The sequence below is a fragment of the Spea bombifrons genome, chromosome 1 (assembly GCF_027358695.1).
Source record: "Spea bombifrons isolate aSpeBom1 chromosome 1, aSpeBom1.2.pri, whole genome shotgun sequence".
NCBI lineage: Eukaryota > Metazoa > Chordata > Amphibia > Anura > Pelobatidae > Spea > Spea bombifrons.
The window spans coordinates 101,322,393-101,338,470 of NC_071087.1; positions in this window are offsets into that span (position 1 = coordinate 101,322,393).

Consider the following 16,078-nt stretch of genomic DNA (forward strand, 5'->3'; position numbering starts at 1 on the left):
CAACACAACATCAGTAGTCGCTAATAGGACAGGAATACTGCATATCTTTGAAAGTAGTTCAATTTTTTATTGAAGCCAAAAAGTGACCTTGAGGTTTGTTAGAATTAGTTAAAATTCAAGCACATGCAGTGCTAGGTTAAGGGATTTGTAAACCCCAAGCTGAAAATCTTGACAGCCTAGTTATGGAATTATACAGAAATAATAGAATAGTAGTGGATGGCATAAAATCCTTAGAATTATCAGTGGGGCTCAGGCAACCCCATGAATTAGTAATGGGGCAAAAGGAGGTTCTAGAATCAATAAACGCAGGCCCTAAATGCTCAATGCTTCTTGTACAGACCTGGTTCTATGGAATTTTCTATACTTAAGGTAAATAACATATGAAAGGATACATTTAAGAGAATCAGCATGTTATCATGCCAAGAAGCTGGTATATGGAACATTTTCTCCCACATAAAAACAGAAATAGTAGTTTACATTGTGACTGTTATATATTTTATTCAATCAGAGAAAGTTCTTGAGTTCTATTTCAGACAGAATGCGTTTGTTTGTTTGTGCTTGACATTTCTGTTCTTAAATGTCTACTCTTGGTATAATAGTATATTTAATTTTGAGCACAAAGCATGTACTGCTACAGAACAAATTATGTGTTTAACTTTCTAAAAGAAGAATCTATTATCTAGAAAATGCATTTACATACATTTTTTTCACATTGAAGGACCCCTTAAGATGTTCTATTTAATTGTGAATAGTCATCTTTTTTTCTGGAAAGATTCCATTGCATGGTGTCATTCTAAATGCTCTATTGACAACTAATGGTAATAGATAACAGTTAAAAAAAAGAAGCTAATTGTGACATCTTTGTGCGTCATTGCAGCATAACAACCGCCTTTAAGGCCGATTTAGACTAGACGTTATTTCTTAACTTCCGTCAACTGTGGACCGCTAGGGATAGATGCCACTTATTGGGTACATCAATCTTCCCATTGAGATGTTCTCTTAATAGCAAATCTTTGCTACTCAATTCCATTACATTATAAAATGATGCAAGCACTGAATTTTTCTGAGGCCTTGTCATCCGGGGCACATAGGGCAAAGGATCTGCAGATAGAAAAAGCAGATATTGGACAACTTTTTATTTCAATAACGTGTTCCATTGCTGAAACTTTTTACACTGAGTGACTTTCCAACAGTTAGTTTAAGAAAAACAAAAGTAAAACAGCAACTTTTACTGTGGCCGAAAAAGTGGAATTTTCACTAAATACGTCATTTTCCGTACAGTAGCCCATAAACAATGCAATACAATGAATACAAAAATAGGCACTATCAATATGACATTTTAAAGGTGGAAGCTAGCTAACTAGGTCCTATTCAATATTTTTGAAGACTGAGTCTGGTTATTGGTACCTTAAATATCCTAATAGGTTATTAAAATCTTTGTGAAAATGGGAATACAAAAGGTAGTATCAAAGACACTTAAAACAGCAATAAATGTGTTTTCACACCTAAAATTTTTTTTCGATGGCTTTATCAATCATCGTAACCAATTATTTGTCTATTTTCATAAAAACCTAATTTCTTCTATCTATAACGTACCCACAAACACATTTTAGGACAAATAAGTCTCTTTGCAAACATATACCCTTTTATATAATCTAAATTTGTACTTTAATTGCCTATTGTATTGGCTATTTCAAAAAACAATACATGGATATAACAAAATTATGTTAGCATTCCCATAAAATATCACACATTAAAGTTATTTCCCATCAAATGTCTGGATGCATGACGCTTGTGAAAAAAGCACTGCAAAATAAGACATAAAATAGGTTCACTTTGATGCACTATATGGACAAATACTACATACATACATTAATTAAAGACATTCATATGTAGTTGCCCCCCACCACCACCATTGCAGCTATTACAGCTTCCACCCTTCTGAGAAGGCGTTCCACAATATTTTGGAGTGTTTCGGTGGGAATCTTTGCCCATTCACCTAGTAGAGCATTAGTGAAGTCAGGCACTGATATTGGATGAGATGGCTTGGGTCACAATCTCTGTTTCAGTTCATCCCAAATGTGTTCAATGGGGTTTAGGTCAGAGGCCTGTGTGGGCCAGTCAAGTTCTTCTTGAGCTATTTTGAGGGGACAGCAAATTTACACTGTTATACAGGCTGTACACTCACTACTTTACATTGTATCAGAGTGTCATTTCTTCAGTGTTGTCACATGAAAAAATATAATAAAATATTTACTAAAATGTGAGGGGTGTACTCACTTTTGTGAGATACTGTATATAAACACTAAAGTATGTTACTCAGAGGAGAGCTGGAAATCTCAAACTCCTATTAGCCCAGTCATTAAGTCATCCAAAGCCAATATAAAAATTAACAAAACCCAGTTATTTACATACCTGGTAAACCTCTTGATCTCAGGGAGACAATAGCAATCTGTTGAATAGCTATCTTTTCAAGCAAATAATGGGGCGAGACTCAACTACCCTGCCTAAATATTAAACTAGACATTTTTTTCCCATACTTAATTAGAATTAGACAATAAGTTACAAATACCCATTTTAGCCATTCTGAGGTTATTTTTCTAGAAAAGAACTGAAAATGGAACGTGAAATATTAATACTACAAAACTCACAAAATAGTTTATGCCAGCAACTCGCTTTTAATGTGTTCTAATTTCAGCTGTTCTGTTTCTGCTTCTCTACCACACTAACCTGTAATGTAAAACAAGCAATGGATTAATTTATTTTGTGGGATCACTATAAGTTTGTTGCATCATTATTTTATTTTTTTGCGTGAAACGTAAACATATAGGCAGATTTATTGCATTGTGCATTGGTTTCAAGTTGCTGTTTAGTTAGTAGGGCCACTTCAAATAATTTTGTATTTTTGTAGTGGCGTGTCCGAAGTTCTTAATCTTTTTGCTCCAACAATTGTCCTTTTGTTTAAGCCTTACTTATACCTGTACATGATTGTGTAAGATCACTTGTCCATTGTTCCATACCTGGGAACTTCACAGGGTGAGCAACCCAGAACCCCCGTCTTCTGGGGTAGTGGAATACCTGAAGGGGTGAGGCCTTGATCTGCAGACTCTTGGTAAATGCCAGAGATTTCCCAGGTATGGTTACGTCTAATGGTGTAGTTGATTTGTTTTGGTGTCTTTTCCTATGTTATTTCATGTTACAGTGGGTTTAGGCACTTGATTTTAATGTTTTAACCCAATGCCAAAATCTCTAAAAATTGCTTAATAATTGGTATGAGAAAGAAAAAAAGACCTGTACCAGCGGCAAGTTGGGGATTTGGTCAGAATGAATGGTCTTCTCAATGCTGAGAAGTACAGACAGAATTTTATCAATCATGCAATAGCATCAGGGAGGCATCTGATTGGCCAAAAATGTATTCTGAAGAATGACCCCAAACGTATAGCCCAAGACATTAAGAATGATGGAAGTGATGGTATGGTCCCCACAGATCCTGGATCTTAACATCATCAAGTCTTGGATTACATGAAGAGAGAGAACTGTGGTTATATCTCCAAGATGGTTGGCACAACCTACCTACTGAGTTCTTACAGCATTTTTAACTTGCCTAAAACTTTTGCGCAGTACTGTATTTAATAACTGTCATATGTAATGTTAAACCACATAGGCTATTTTTGTATATTCTGTTGTCACATGGTTAGGGGCTAGTCTCCTGCATCATTCTTTAAAGTAGGCTTAAACTGTACTTTCTAGGAAGATGTTTTAATGTAATTCAAAAAGAATCCTGATGGTAGCAGTATTTTACTGAGAATACAACTTCAAACTCTAGAAACTATAAAGGCTGTTTTTAATTCTCAGTGAACAATAATACAATGTTTGCTAGTGAACATTTTTATTTGGCCCCCTTATATCCCTGCTTTTATCTCCAAGTACTCTCCTAACCACCATTTTTTTGCCCACAATCACTTATTCCCATCAGGGTTTTACCTGTGCTGTATGTGTTCTCTGGAAATCCCAACCATGATCACATTGATCACGTCTGGTTCTCCTAGCTTCAGCATCCTCATTTATATTATTTATGAATTTAGAATTTGCCATTTGCTCAATGTCAGTTTAGACTGAATTTTACATCAATTGTTTTAAAACCTCCTGCACTGTATGCAGATAAAAAACCCAAATTCTTAACAGAAAGAAAGGCAAGGAGGAAGGTAACATTTTATACAATTCCCCTTAGAAGTGTTATCAATATACAGTACATTAGTATACACCAGTAGACTAAGCTGCAACATATATTTATAGTTAATAGGATTAGGATTTTGTTTGGCAGTATAGTCATTTAAGTTCTATTTTATATTTATCTATTGCTGTCTATTTATCTGTTCATAGAACAAATAATACATAAGAATGTGTCTTTGTAACAATTAATCGATTTGAGGTTTCCATTAGAACCTGATGGATTTTGCCAAATAGGCTTTCTCAGAGATCAATGATGGAAAACTATACTAAAAAATTGTTCAGGTAATAATCGCTCACACTTTGGAGATTGTATTTGAATGGAAACTTCCGAAAAAAAACTTGAAGTGTTCAGTGTGGCTCCAATAAATCCTTATTGATATATATGTGGTCTAAAAATTAAAATTTTCCCTAACCCATGTGAATTACCAGGAATGATAAATCACAAAAAGCAGACCAAACTCGATCAGGCTCCTTCTTCAATAAGGGTGTTTTTTCAGCTGCCTCCTCTGGTTGAATTGTGCTTTCTCGGGCAGTGAGGTATAGAGGTTTGGGCAGGTGAGGTGGACATAGAGTCCTTGCAACAGTCTTTTTAGCTCAGTGAGCTCACTTCCTCCCTCACATATGACTGTTCGCAATGGCCAAATGGTGTAAATTGTTCAAGGAAGTCATGGCACTAATGGTCTCTGTCCATAATAGCGGGTATGATATGTCCTGCATGGCAGCCTTCATATCCTGCTAGTGCCTGTGTTTCTGTCTGCACCTTCTCTGCCAAATATCAAAACACCTCAGCCCCAGGATGTGGGGGGGCACAATTCTTTAATTCAAAGGAACACAGGGCTTTCATAGCTGTCCAAGGGGACCTATGGATAGGAGGGTGAAAATTAATGATCATCAAGACTTCAAAAAAAGCTCCTTGCAGGTGAGCTTAGTCTGTATTCTACAGCTGCAGTTGAGAGTTGTAGCGGTGGGCAACCTTTTGCAATTAAGAATGCATTCTTGGTATCTTGATTCCCCGGGGGCAGAGCTTGGGAGTTAGCACTACTACACATGCACACAAGTGTGCACTTGTGCGCTATGCATTCTCTAGTGTCCCAGACCAAAGGACTGTGGTTTTAAATCACACCGCCCTGCAATGCTCTATCTCTGTCCCAAAACGTCTGACAGATGTAGAAAGAGTGGAACAATCATGACTGTCCCATGCAAAGCGCGTAAGTTGGGAGGCATGTACATAAATAGAAATATGGTGATGGAATTTGTAGCCCTCAGAAACTGGTGCACTAGCAAAAAGGTAGACGTGTATTTTCTACCTATACTGTATTTTGTTTCTTTAGTATGATGATGGAATGCCCTCTTATGTCCCTGGCCTGCATCATATCGTGTATTATCGGCTATGTGGTCTGAATGCGTAATATACATGTGTGTGAGAGGGGGCATTAATTATTAATCTGCATTCCTTTAACTACTTGGTTTGGCATTGATGAGGAGATAATGGGTGGAAATCTTATTTTACCATTAGATCATGAGATGTGATACATGGTTTGCTCTTAACTAGGTCGATACTAGCTTAACTAGGGTTCCCTAGGTAAAGTGTAAATTGCCCTTCTCACTCACAGAAAAAAAAATGTGCCTTGGCCCCTGGCACTCAAAGGGTTAAAGGCATTTATTACTTACCTAGCAGATTAGAATAGAATATTCAAAGGGATTAAAGAAAGTATAACAGGGAAAGACAAGAATGACTGGTATGTGTTTGCAGCTATCCACAATGTCCACAGCCCCAAGCAGTCCTGTCACTAAGATGAAACTAAGCTGCTGCCTAAGCATTACCTCCTACCATTGAATGTTATATAGTTTGGAGAATCTTCCACCTTTGCCTCTGACAGGGTCGGACTGGAGACTAATTAAGACTGTAGGCCGCCAATGATGTAAACCCTGCAAGTCGATGGATGAGAGAGACCGTACACTACGTTTTTTATGCTCATAGTTATGGCAGCACACCAGGTTTTCATGCTTATTTAGGGGGTGGTCAGGCATATTCAGCACATGGCCACATACTGTAGCATCCGAGCAATTTACATCAGCAGACCTACTCTCTGATGTTGTGCCAGCTCTGCAATCTTATTTTTCACAGATCTCTTGCAGATCATACCTCTTTTTGATCTCCTCAATGGTCTTTTTGATTTTACTCACTACATTTACTCCACAACAGACTGTTTGTCACAACTGCAGGTGCTTGTCAGGTTGCAGTCTCTGTGCAAGGACAGGTACTTGCTCAGGTGTCTGCATGGAGCAGGAAGATACTGGAGTGCCTGACCTCAGACTGTAAGCTGCATCCTTAGACTTCTTTGTAGGTCCCATTTACAGGCACAACGCTATGACAGAACATGCAGATGGCAGGAGACTGTGAACTGGCAAGCAGCAGGAGTCTGAACCACACAGAAGAGAGCCAGGATAGCCAAGTTCCCACACAATTAGGCAAAAGACACGGTACAGAAGCACTAGGCAGAAGCAAAAACAAAGTACATCAACGGATAATAACGGATCCAAACTAAATAACAAAGCTATAAGATGAAAACATAACCAGAGTCTGTAGCCAAATACCAGAGTACAATAGCAGTAAATCCAAGCACCCGGAAAAACTGAAGCAGAGGCCAGAAAAAGAATGTTCCAGCTAAGGAAGCTGGGAGCAATCACTAATATATGTACACTTTTTATACACATTCCCAGTCAATTACACTCAGCCCCCGCCCAAGCACACAGACAACCACTTACAATCTGGAAAGCACACTGCATGCAGAAACTAAAGGTACATCAATGCAAAATGATTGCAGTTATTTGAGCATCATTTATTTTATATTTATATTTTATATTTTAGATATTGTTTTTGCTACTGTCTGTTCTGCCCAGTCCTTCATGATACATATAACTATGAACATAAAACAAAAAGTCAGATAAGGTGCATCTGTAAGTCACACAGAAAATGCATAAAATATAAGTACTGTAGCATCCTAAGAGTTTTGTATAATACACATATACACTATATGACCAAAAGTATATGGACTACGCTCCTAATTATTGAGTTTACCCACACTCATTGCTAACATGGCCATACCTGGGAGGTCTCTGAATCCTCCGGGTTGCAGGAGCGGGGTCTTGTCCCTGCCCATTTTCACTTTAAATGGGGGTGTTTCCTGCGATATCAGCAGTAACGCGCAGTGACATCATTGAGAATGCCCCCCAACGTCAGCGGGAACGTCAGTAGGCAGTCTTGGCCGCGCCCTGCAAGGATAGGCTCTGGGTAGCTGGACCTCAGAAGTTCCCAGGTATGGGCATGGCACCTCCATAGACAAACATTGGCAGTAGAATGAGTCACACTGAAGATGTCACAAGTCAGGTCCTTAAATTTCTGCCAGCCTAGATCTGACCTGGTCAATCGTAAGTGCACCGTAAGTGGAACAGTGTAACATCACCTCAGCCACGAAGCAGTTGATCATGTACATCTCATAGAGCAGGGCTGCTGAGTGCTGACACTTGTAAAAATCACCTGTCCTCTGTAGCTCACTACAGAGTTCCAAACTGCCTCTGGAAGCAACATCAGCACAAGCACCGTGCATCTGCACACAAGCCGAACATCACTACGCACAATACCAATCGTATGGAGTGGTGTAAAGCACACAGCCCCTGGACTCTGAAGCAGTGGAAATGTGTTTTCTGGAGTATTAAAAATCGCTGCAATATCTGGTAGCCTGGTGGATGAATCTGGGCTTGCAGGATGCCAGGAGAAACCTGTTGGAATGCATTGTACCTACTGTAAGGTTTTGTGGAGGAGGGATAATGGTCTGGAGCTTTTTTCAGGGTTTGGCTAGACCCTTAATTCCAGTGCTCCAACTACAGAATACAGAGACAGGTAGACGATTATTATTGTATGCTTCCAACTTTTGGGGAAGGCCCTGTGCTGTTTCTGCATCAATCTGCCCTTGTGCACAAAGCAAGGTTCATAAAGACAAAGCTTGATGAGTTTGGAACTGGAGTAGTCTGGACTTGAACCACATTTAACATGTTTGGGATGAATTGGAACACCGATTGTGAGCCAGACCTTCCTGTCCAACATCAACGATAATGGTCTTTTACATATAGTGATAACCTGGTCCTAAAAGACAACTTTTCATTGTTAATGTTTAACCCTAAAGAATACTTATTGTCAGGGGTGTTGATAGATCTCCCAAAAACACAGGGCTAGATCCCATAGCAGATTTTATAGCAATGGAGTCTGCTTATAATTATCCAATGAAAGTTGGCCTATCATACACGCCAGATCCCTCAGAGACACGCATGAGTGCGGTAGGAGGCGTCGAATGTCCCTCTTGATGGAGGAGAGCTTCGCCTGAGGCAGTCATAAGACCGCCTCCACCGAACCTACCATGAATCCGAGGAATTGAACTGATTGAGTCGGGGTTAGTTCCGATTTCTTCTTGTTGATTATGAAGCCCAACGATTGGAAGGATGGACTGTAAGAAGGTTGTCCCTGTAGAGGGTGCTCTGATCTTAAGCCAGCCATCAAGAGAATGTCGTCCAGATGAACTATGGACCATACCCCGTGCCCCCGTAGAAACTCCATGACAGAGTTCGGGAGCTTGGTGAAGCACCATAGGGCAGAACTCAGACCAAAAGGAAGGCAGGCACAGGTCGTGCTTCCACCAAAACTGCAGGAATCTCCTGTTGTCCAGGTGAATCGGCACTGTCATGTAGGCATCCTTCAAATCCAACCAGTCCCCTTCTCTCATGAGGTCTCATGAAAGGTGAATCCTTTCCGTTTTGAAATGCCGACATGTAATGAAGGAGATGAGCGCACAAAGATTTATAACAGGATGAAACTCTCCACACTTCTTTCTTAGCAGACAGATACTACTGACGAAAACAGCATGCCCGTCTCACGCTTTTCCCGCAGGTATACCAGTTCTGCATGCACTAGCGCTAGTCCATACGGATAGGGCGAGGTTGACAAAGACGGGAAAGGAATTTTAAATGAAAACCCCGAACACGTTGCAGAACCCAGGCATCTAGGGTGAGGTTTTCCCAGCATGGTAGGAAATGAATTAACCTGCCCGCTACCAGGATATGAGGCATAATAGAAACTATTCTTACCTAATGTACCTCTGGTCTCTCGCAGCATCCCTGAAGAAGGGGGGTCGATACTGAAACCGTTGTCCTGCCGTGCTCTCCTGGAATCTGGGCCTGTTGCCGTGGAAGGCAGCTCTGCTGGTGGCACGGCTCCTCAGCTGACCAGCCCTCGCCAAAATACGATCTCCTCCCTGGCATTGGGGCCTGAACCTTGTTCAGAAAGGTGGAGGGTCGGTCTGGGTATCTTCTGCCATGGCCTCAGCAATAAATAGGATCTGCATCAAGGGACCTGCCACATCCAGCAGCTTGTCCTGCTCCAGGCCCTTCCAAGGATCTTTTCCAGACCTGTTCATACAAATGACGAACGTTGGAATGAACTCCGGGGTGTTCGCTACCTTGTCTGGAAGAGTGGGACGAGAGCATTCTGCACAAAGTTTCTTGCGCACCTCCTTCTCCAGAGGACGACGCAGCCAGAAGCGAAGAAGCTGTGCAATGTTGGAAGCCAGAGTCTACTCGGATGACCTGGTATGTCACAGAGTACACGGATCAAACATTTGAAGGTCTGTGGAATCCAGGATCTTCGTGGAGGATTCGGGAGTGGAGGTAGGCTGGGAGTCTCCCAAGACTGTCTCGCGGACAAAAACGGACTGCTCCACAGGGGAAGTCGGCCTTGATCCTTCAGTGAGGTATTCATCCGAGACTATGTACTCCTCAGCTTGGCTCACCACCTCACCACATGGCACATTAGATCCAGAGTAGAGACCTTAGGCTTCTTCAATGGTGCCTTGCCTTTAGCTGATGCGTCGGCGTCCGTCCACTGGCGTTTGCGTGGATGCTCCTCAGGAGGCGTGTGTTGTGACTCTTTAGAGTCCGAACCTTTGCGATGTGGTAACCCACTGGGGGGCAGTAGTGCTTGGGCAAGGGTGGAGTGGTCTAGAGAGGCCAGGGCAGCAGGGAGAGACTAAACCAGAGCAGATCTCAGCCTTGCCTGAAGGGCAACGGGCATAGGCAAGTCAGCATCAGACATGTCAGCTGGTATCTGCAAGACACACGTAATAGACAAAATTGGTTTTAGACATAGACAGGGGTCACTCAAAAGGTATCCTAAGTCAGAGGCCAGTACAAAATACTTAGAGGGTCACTCTTATGGGGGGTGGTTAACAAAGCTCATCCCCAGGTAGAGTGTGGACTGTAAAGTGGAAGTAATCTAGGCCACAAGAGGGTAAAACTACCAAGGTTGTATAGTTTTTAAATCAGGGCATAACAAAGAACCATCAAAATAAAAGAAGCATCACCCCAAGGAAGTACAGAGGGGGTCATCCTAGCAGTCAAACAGAGGGGGTGACCCTCTATGACAAAGTAGAGGGGGTCACCCTTGAATGGCGAAAATGGAGGGAAAACCGCTCCGCGCCGCTAAGTTATTCAGTCCTAAACGGAGGCTGGGCCGTCTTACCTGCAGGGGAAAAACGCTGCGCAAACTGCTGTGCGGGTGAAGGAGACACCTGTCAGCGGTGAGGGGCAAGGCAGCGGCATACTGCGTAAGCGTGAGGCCCGCGAGCCGCACAGACTCCCAGCTGTGGTAGCTAATAACCAGCTGCTCGTGCGCAGCGGGAGGCGTGCTGCATGTCTTTTGTTTACCTGTCTTGCTGTGGTCCATTTCTGGATTTCTGTATGTTCTGTCCTGAACCTCTGATTCCTTGATTCCAGTCTTGCTCTTTGCTTCAGCTCTGGTTCCTTTATAAGACTGTGTGTCTCGGCAGTCTACAGGTATGTCTCTCTGATATGTGTTTGGAGTTCATGTTTAGTTCTGGTAGAGGGGGGTCCTGTCCTGTCATGTCATGTATATCTTGTCTGGTTATGGTTCTTGCTTGGTCTCCCTGTCCCTTGCTCGCTATGTTTCCGCTATCTACTCTGCTTAGCTTCCATACTCTCAGCCTGCAGCATTCTGCATATGATTCCAGTGCTATGTCTCATGCCTGTTCCAGGGTGCCTGCAGGATATCTCCAAGTTCTGCTTTGTTCTATCATCATCCGCTGCTATGTCAGGGTGCTGGTATGTGGCTGCACAACCCTAGATGCCTACCGGGAGAGTGCTGTCGCCCTGCACCAGGCCCTGTCCAACTCAGCTACTGCACCGTAACTCCTGCACACAATCTTTGGGCGCTCTGGGTCTTTACAATCGCCTGTATGGACCCGGTTTCTGACAGGTATCTGGGATAATGGGAGGACTGACATTTTGGCAGAAATGGATCATCCCAATGTATACATAGTTAGTGAAAAGGCAGATTAATTATACAATTGTCATTACAATACCCCTTTCAATGCCTGCAGAGTTCTTCACGCCTTTCCAATTTTTTTTTTAGAAAGGTCAACTTGCACATTCCAATCTTGCTGAGCCAAGATTCACTTGTTCAACAGGACCTGCTAAAAACAATGGTATTTGCTGATCTTGACAACAGTACATAGATTAATATTTAACAATATTAAGAGAAACTACTGCTACTTTATGTTAACTAACTGAAGTAAGCCTATGGAACGTAATAAAATACAAAGGAATCTAGTCATATGTGCAAATAAACCAGTATCAATTGTTATATGAAAAAGAAATAAAAAATAATTGGCTCCAGAGAAGCTTTTTCCTTTGTGAAGTAAATGGACTAAGCTATTCAAAAGCTAATACTAGAAAACTTTAATGTTTCTTCTTTCCACCTAGAGGCACAGGCTGTGGCCCCTGTAGCTACGCCAGTGTCAGCTGTACAAGTCACCCTCTAGAACACATTGTTCACGGTTGAACACCACTCTCAGCCACAGAGATCACTTTCATAAACACTACTTTTAGCCACACACCTTTCACCCTCACAGATCACATTCAACCATACTGGCACTACTCTCAGCCACACCACCACACATGACCAGATGAATCAGACTTAGCCACACAGATTGAACTCTATCACAAACACCAGTAACGTGGATCACTGCTGGCTAGACACACCACTGCTGGCTAGACACACCACTGCTAGCCACACCTTATGTTTCAACTTTTTTTTTTCTTAAAGCTTTATTTTAAAACAAAAGTGTGTTCCACAGTATTAGTATCATATATAAGTGATTTCAGAAAATGAAAAGTCGGCCTAGTCAGAAGTGTCTCTTTTTTTATGCAAACAAGGCAACTCTAAATGATGTTAATATTTAAAGGTTAAGACATGATACAACATTATGGGCTGGAGATTTGTGGATAGATAGAAAGATAGAAAAGTAACAATTATTTTTACCAGCAGATGGTGCCATTGTAGACCTTGTTACATTACAGAGTTAAATCTGGGTGTGGCTGTGTAGGAATGCAGCTCAGACAAGTTTGAACTTCTATTATTTTCCATGAAAGAATTTTTGTTTCAGTGTTCATAACACATTTTTTCAAGTGAAATAAGCAAGCCAGTAGACTATGCTCAAAAGTAGATTTGAAAAAAAAAAATGTAGAGAAGAAGCCAGCACTTTTTAAGATTGCAACTGCAGGAAATGATTCAACCAAATGTACCGACTCACACTGTGAACTTAACCATAGATTGATGTAGGCTTGATTCCTGCCCTAGGGCACAATAAAGACACAACAACCAGAGTTGGGTTTCTTAAAGGCCACAGCCGTTTTATTTAACACTAGTCATTGCCACACAAACCTAATCCAAAAATAGCTTTTCCAGCAGCATTAACCCCCTAGATACCTGGTAAGCAGAAGGACTCACAATCCTCATGGGGAGGGGGCATAGAACAAACAACAAGAGGTAAGGTGACAACAAAAAATGAGTGCCTAACCTAGTGGGTTCCGCTCCTTAAATGCACTCCTTTAACCCCACACCAAACTTTCAAAATGCTGCCAGACCTATCTATCCCTACTCGGCACCACAGTCAGGGCCCACTTGTGACCTCAGTGAGCTTCATTCTATTGGTAGATCTCCTTTCCTACAAGTTAAAATAATCAAAATACATTTATTTTGCGGTTTATTTAGTGTTGGAATCTGAATAACAGAGGAACCAGTGGAAGGTTCCTGATTTACCAGTTTGCACCAGGAAAAACTCTCAACCCTTTAGATGCTGGCAGTCGATATACATTTTTCCACATGGGAGTCTAGGGCAATTTTTTAGTTTTGCGCTAGTTATATTAAGGTGATTCAATCAGTGGCAGGAACTTCCTGACCTGGGGGCATGGAAATCAAACATATATGCAGAGTACCTATTTTTACAGGGAGTGCAAAAAAGTACACACTAGCCTAATTTGTTTTGGCTAATAAATATTGATATTGATTTCCTATTTCCTAATGATTTTACTGTATGTATTTTTGTATTCGAAAGCAAAGCAAAAATATATTCAAGGGACGTACAGTATTGCGATAAAAGGAAACTCTTGTACGGATGGACCTTGAGACGGTGCCTCCCAGTGTCATAAGTAAAGATCTATATTTTTTGACGAGTGATCCCTGTCTCCTGGAAACCAGAAACATGCAAATGAGAAAGACAGAGTGTTTATGCACACACTTACTGCTCATAAATGTTACATTCCTACATAGTGTTTTGTGAATTTACTAAAGGGCCTTTTGGGGTTTATTGACTAGAAGCAACACTTTAGTTATAGTCAAGGGTGCAATTCCCTCACTTCAGTATTTATGCCGAAGGGCAACCTTGTTAGGTTTCTCCAGCAAGAATATCTGAACTGACACTGTAAAACCAATTGTTCAATGATGGAAGGGATTTTAGTTGAACTGCGTGGTTAAATCACTGAGGAGAGGACACAGGTATAAAAGGATAATGACCAGTGTCACGAAAATTACATTCTAATCGCCTTTGGTTACCAAAAGAGTATTACATTACTCTTTTGGTAACTTAATATTATGACCAGGGGTATGTTTACCACATGAAGGTGCCCAGAGACTAGAGAAGTTGCCTGATTTATCTGTTGACTTGTCTATTGATATGCTAGATGTTTCAGAGAAAGAAAATAATGCAGTAAGGTGTGTGCCTTTTATTTTTCTAACCCAGGATCAACTTTACATTGGTAAAATGCGAATGGAATGTTAAACAGAAAAACTATGTATATCTATGTATAAATGCATTGATCTATTCTGCCCATCAACATTTAGTAATATTTGGCCATGGACCCAATGACCCAATGACATATTCTGGCTTTGGCTAACTAAGGGGGAGCTGTCCTCCCACTGCAGAACCGGGGGGAGATCACCATTTCAGCCCATCTGGTGTGCTATTGCACAACAAGACAATTACAAAAGAAATCTCTTGTCACCCTAACTGGCCCATTTACATGATGGCAGTTGTGCCAAGCCAGCACAGCCTCCAGACAGCTTTGCAAGGTTCTGTGCCTGATTGAACACTGAGCTATTGGAGTGCATCCCAGGCAGTAGCCTTTGGTATGATCTCCTATTATTTGTATCAAACCCTAAGAGTTTGATAACCCCCCCCCACACTAATGGAAATACTTCAATTATTCCATAGGGCATAGATCCTTTTAATAAATAATACCAAAACAAAAACACATATCATATCAAAAAGCGCAGAATTGCATTGGTAACTCACAATGAGAGACTAAATGTTCCAAACTTGCTTGACTATAACCTGGCAGCCAATTTTTAATTTGCAATAGACTGGATCCTAAATGTATACAGAGTCGTGGCGAATGAAGTCTATTTATTACACACATAAAAACAAGGAGTCCCCCTATAATGCGGTATTCCCTCTCCCTGAGGACAGTTGCGGAGTCATCCAACCTTCATCTTCCCTATGGACTGGCTGGAAGCAGCCTTGCATAAAGAAAGCAAAGCCAAGACCTTTTTTCACAAATGGTCCCCAGTGTCTATAGGCACTGAGAAGTACATATCCAATAAAGAGTTTTCGACCCCCTTAGCTTGGTATTTGGGGGGGGGGAGAGTTGGACTTGTGTTAGTTTCTTCTCACATGGTCACAATAAAAACAATAATTATGTGTTATATACATATATATATTAGTTTAGATTTGCCAATATTTCATATTTTCAGCCATTTTGACTAACTCACAAAGCTAGTCTATGTGGGATAAATAATCATTACTTAGAGCACTGTTTTATCCAAATGTAGGTTTTTTTTATGAATTTATCTTCTGCCGTCCCAGGAAATATCTCTTCAGGCTGCTTGGCAATATCAGACACGCAAACCAAATACATTAACAACACTGATAAAAGAACAGTTACTTTAGAACGCTAAGCTTCTCATAAAAACAATTCAAAGTTCAATCAGAAACAATGTAATAAAGATCAAATAAAGTCAAATAGATAGAACTGTTTTCTGCGAGTGTCTGAACTGTATGAGTGCCAAGGTCACTGTTTCAATTGTATTAATAGATAAACATTGGCTTTCATTGTGATAAATTTACACATTTATATAGGCCAAGGCAATTTTACTCTAGTATTGATTGGATTAAGTGGTGTAGAGCGTTATGACATTTGCACTCTCTCCTCTTTGTTAAATATAGGAGAACATTTCATGATCTGACGTTGCAGTGCATGGATGTGAAAGTTGTAAATTCTGTGTCTGCCCTAATGCCTAAAAACACATATTGCGGAAAGATTGTTTTGTATTACCTAACAATATAGGTAGAAAGTCAAGGGCACATGTGAAGAAACAACTCATTGCTGCATACAAATTATAAAAAAAATCCAGAAGAACATGCCATCATCATGACAATAA